General features: G+C 42.5%; 1 protein-coding gene across 1 annotated transcript in view; it reads right to left on the reverse strand.

Annotated features, from left to right (window-relative positions):
* The window catches only part of LOC122560196 (myosin regulatory light polypeptide 9), a 50371-nt gene extending 45797 nt beyond the window's left edge, over positions 1-4574 (reverse strand). The window contains exon 1 of the mRNA XM_043710596.1: positions 4412-4574. The gene's annotated coding sequence lies outside the window, so the exon portion shown is untranslated. The remainder of the gene's footprint in view (positions 1-4411) is intronic.
* Positions 4575-5140: the final 566 nt, after the last annotated feature.

The following is a 5140-nucleotide window of genomic DNA, read 5'->3' on the forward strand; positions in this document are numbered from 1 at the left end:
CTACCCTGGAGGCTTCCTGCCTCTATTCCTGATGAAGGGCTTTTGCCCGAAATGTCGATTTTCCTGCTCCTCGGATACTGCCTGACCTGCTGTGCTTTTCCAGCACCACTCTGATCTAAACTTCACCTTTCAATGGGTAAGCCCCACTATTTCTGCATCTCCAGCATGATCTCACTTCTAAACATGCCTTCCCTTCCCCCTTCAGGATTCTGAACTCTGAGTTGAGAAATTTCTCCTCCTATTAGTCCCTGGTCTAATTGCTGACAATCTTGAAATTGCAAACTCCAGTTACTGACATACTAACTGGTGGAAACAGAATATCCTTCTTTATTCTGTCAACATGTGTTCAAAATTAAGAACACATCAATAAGGTTGCCTCTTAATCTGTTTCAAGGAGAATAAGCCTAACCTGTTTGTGTATCTGAAATTCCTCATTTCTACTATCTTTTTGGTAAATCTCCTTTGAATTATCTCCATGCCTAAACATCCTTCCTTCAATAAACGCACCCAGAACTGAACACAATGCTCCAAATGTGGTCTGACCAATGATTTGTAGAGGTGCAGCATCACTTCCTTGATCTTATACTCCATGCCTTTCATGATAAATGGTCACCTTAAAAAAAACTCATGCATGTGATACCGGAGGGCCCTCTGCTCCTGTACTCCTCTCAATATTATACAACTAAGCTTGTATTGTCTCTCTTTCTTTCTTCAACCAAAGTGCATCATCTCATATTTCTCTGCATTGAAATTCATCAGTGTGCACCCTTTTGGCCAACTTGTCAATGTCCCACTGAAGTTGCTCAGCATCATCCTCACAATTCACTGTTCTACCTAGCTGAGTCTATAAATACTACGGTTACAAATGCAGATCAGAGGCTTAAATCTTCCAGCAAGTAACTCACCTCCTGAATCCCCTGGCTACCATCTGAAGCCCAAGTCAGGGGTGTGTTGGAATAGCCTGGATGAGTGCAGCTCTCACAACACTTAAGAATTTGACACTAACCATGAATGACATCTAATTCACAAAAATCCACTCCGTCCTTCACTGGTGCTCTGTAGCAATGTACCGCCTATAAAATGCACTGCAGAAATTCAAAGCTCCTTTGACAGTACTTTCCAAAGCCCTGACACAACCGTCGAGAAGACTAATGGCAGCAGATACATCAGAACAATGGCTGCAATTTGTCCTCCAAGCCACCATCATCCCAATGTGGGTACATATTGCCATTCTTCACAGTCACTGGGTCAAAATCTTGGAACTGCCTTCCGAACAACTTGGCATTTGTGCCTACACCAGAGAGGCTGCAGCGATTCAAGAAGGCAGCTTGCTACCATCTTAAAGACAACTAGGAATGGGCAATACTTGCTGGCCCCATCAATGATCACATGCCACAAATAAATTTTAAAAATCCTGCTTTTGCACCATACATCTTTTTTATATAACCAAAGATCAACTTCAATGGTATGGATTGCATCTTAATGGCTGCTTTGATATTGGAGTTAGAAGGATATTTAGAAATTTGCTTCCATGTTTTGCTCTTATATTATTGATGTAAAGAGGAAATTAAATAATTTCTCCTTGCTTTTAATATTATAACATTAAATCTGATACCAGAGAAGATTTTTAAAAAATGTTAGTTTGTTTCAAACTCACTCTTATAAACAAGTTAAAAAAAATAATTTCCCTGTAGCTATGCTAAGTCAGTGGTTTGAATTGATGTATACATAAATAAAGTGACACTGCTGGAATCTGATTCCATTTAAGGTGTGGAAGTAATCTGAGAACATGACAGGAAACTATTTAGATTTGGACCATTCTTGACATCCAGTGATTACAATTTCGAGGTTCCTTCTTTAACTAAAGGAGTTTTCTATTACAATTCCTTTCTCAATCTCAAATTGCCTTATGAAATTCAAATCTGATGTTCCAACATCTGCTCTTTGACACTATATTCCCAAAATATACAGTAATGTTGTCTGATTTGGTTAAGGCTATCTATCCTAATATGAGCAGATCCCCGATTTAATGAGAGCCTGGAAACTGATCTGTGCACAGAATGATAAAGTACACCTCAGAGCATCCAACTCCTACACCGACTAAATGAATAGATCAATTCAGGACACAGTCTGCCGCTGTGTGCTGGAAGACTGAAAGAAAAACCCGTACAAAACTCCGAGAACAATCAGTTATAATTTCGCCTTCACCGATTAGCGTGCAGAACTTAATTCACTTCGAGTTTTAAATTACAGCCCACAATCTTTCAACCAGCCGTATATTACACTGTGATTGACTTAACAACTGAACGAGTCAATGAAAGGGAACGTTGTTTCCACCCTTCCGGCAGGAATGGAGCAGAAACAATTAGCCGCCATCTCCACCAACTTTGTTGTGTGTCAGGAAACTTTTGAACTTAACGATACAGTCTACATTATAATATTTGCAATTAGCACTGATTTAGCATGTTTTTGATAAAAGCGCTTTTAGAGTAAATAATTAGTTATACAAACTGCGGTCCAGTTTATAAATGTTGAACAAAGCGAATTCTGTGTATTATGCACAATAAGGACTTAATTGACAGGACATCGTAGCAAATAAGCATGCTATTTCCAAACTTACCAACTTCACCATCTTTACCATTTTATCAACATGTTCAGATTGAGTTTAAAAACTAAGTGGAACGATCGTACGATTTTTAAAAATAGAATCATAGGCTTTGATTGTCCACAGTAGTTTATCCATTGAGTAAACTAGAGAAAGTGAGTACTGCAGATACTGGAGATCAGAATCGAGAATGGTGCTGGTAAAACACAGCAAGTCAGGCGGCATCCGAGGAGCAGGAGAATCGACCTTTCGGGGTAAACGATTGACTCAACAAATGAACGAGTCAATCACATTGTAATCAACGGCTGGTTGAAAAATTTTGGGTTGTAATTTAAAACTCTAAGTAAATTCGGGCCTGATGAAGGGCTTATGGGCGAAACGCCGATTCTCCTGCTCCTCGGATGCCGCCTGACCTGCTGTAGTTTTCCAGCACCACACTCTCGACTTATCCATAGAGTAACTCCACCTTGTAGATTAATTTGAATTCTGAATTAAACACAGATTTCAATCAGAGTTTGTAAGATACATTGATAATTAACTACAGCATTCCATAGTTAGTGTGGTAAAATCAGATCTGACCTTTATCTTTTCACTTTGCTGAAGTGCAGAAGCATATAGAGCTACAAAGGAATTAGAAGCAGGGAGATGCCATTCAGCAGGTTAGGTCTACACCTCCAGTCAATAAGATACATTAATGACTAGTCTGACTGTAGCCTGGAATCCACGTTCCTGCCTGCCTGCCAAAATACCCACACTCTTTGACTCTCTTGTGAGTAAAAAATGTAACTATCTCGGCCTAAAAATATTAAATCCCACTGAATCCATTACTTCCAAAGACTCATGACCCTCAGAAACAAGTTCTCATTGTTATCGTAAAACTACATCATTTTGTTCTTATGTTTCTCTCAAGAGAAAAAGTCTCATCATCAGCGAATCTCTAAGTGTGTAAACAGGCATTGGGCCCACAGTTCCACTCTGACCCTCCAAAGAGCATCCCACTCAAACCTATCCCCTCTACCCTAAACTTTCCATGGCAAACACACCCAACTTACATCTTCCTGGGTCCAATGGCCAATCCATCCAACTTAGACATTTTTAGCCTATGGGAGGAAACCGGAGCACCCTACAGAAATTTACGCAGACACAGGGAGAATGTGCAAACTCCACATAGACAGCTGCCTGAAGGTAGAATCGAACCCATGTCCCTGGTGCTGAGAGGCATCAGTGGTAACCACTGAGCCACCACGTACCACATCCTTTCAACGTGTACTCTGTCAAATTTTCTCAGGACCTTTTATTTCAATAAGATTGCTTCTCAATCTTCTAAACTCCAATGGATATAGGCTCAAGCTGTTCAACCTTTCCTCATAGGATAAAATCCCCCATCCCAGGAATCTGTCAGGAGAATCTTCTTTGACCTGCTTCTCTTTTCTTGAATAACTGATCAAAACAGTTAGCACTGTGCCCCAGATGTGCTCGATACCCCAAACTGTCGCAATATATGTCTCTATATTCCACGACCAATTAATAAATGACATTACAGCTATTCACTTCCTAAGTCTGCATATGAACATTTAGTAACTAATATACCAAGGCATGTGTCAGGATGGAACGGGTAATTTTAAAAAGCTGCGCTAACACCAGCAGTTCGATAAAAGCAAGACGGCGCAGACGCTGTAAATCTGAAATCAAAAACCGAAAGTGCCAGAAAAACTCGGCAGGTCTGTCAGCATCTGTGGGAGAGAGAAAAACAGAGTGAAGAAGTCATGCAGGACTAGAAACATTTACTGTTTTGCTTTGCCAAACCTGCTAAGTTTGTCCAGTACTTTCTGTTTGTACGGTCTTCAGCTGGAAGGGGTCAGGGATTTAATGTGAAGAGTTTGGGGAAGTGGAGCAGAGTCTGATGTTGCACTGTATCAGCTGATCCTGAAGAGTGTCCCACGTGCAGGGAGAGGGAAGGTGACGAAAGGTTGATACATCACGACGCGTGAGGCGGCGCTGACGCGGTGACGTCAACGGGCTTACCGGCGCCGCTCGCGCATGCGTGCCCGTGGGGTCTGGCGGTCGTTCGAATCCCCTCCCCCTCTCGTGGCCCGAGCTGGACTTCGGGCTGTCAACGCTCATCGGCCGCGGTACCGCCTCACACAAACTCAACGAACGGGGCCATCTCTCTCTATCTCTCCAGCTGTGGCGACGTTGAAGGAACCTTTGCCGAGGTGTCACTTGCTGTGAGTCGGTAAGTGTGGTTCCAACAGTAACTTTGTTCCCCCACACCCAGAATATCACATCACATCACAACAGGCTTGCTCGTCCCAATAAACAAAGTGCAACAACATGGAGACGGCCAGAAGTCAGGCCTTCGACTGGGCGGAGTCGAGAGATGGGGTAAATGAGGGTGGGGAGATGGCGTCAGTAGAGGAGGGTGCCGATGGACACAGGGTCAATGGAGGGGATGGCAGTGGATGGGGTTGGACTGAGCGTAGTATCTTTGATGGGGGTCGAGGGAGCAGAGTGTCTTTGGATGGGGGTTGATGG

The sequence above is a fragment of the Chiloscyllium plagiosum genome, chromosome 20 (genome assembly GCF_004010195.1).
Source record: "Chiloscyllium plagiosum isolate BGI_BamShark_2017 chromosome 20, ASM401019v2, whole genome shotgun sequence".
Lineage (NCBI taxonomy): Eukaryota > Metazoa > Chordata > Chondrichthyes > Orectolobiformes > Hemiscylliidae > Chiloscyllium > Chiloscyllium plagiosum.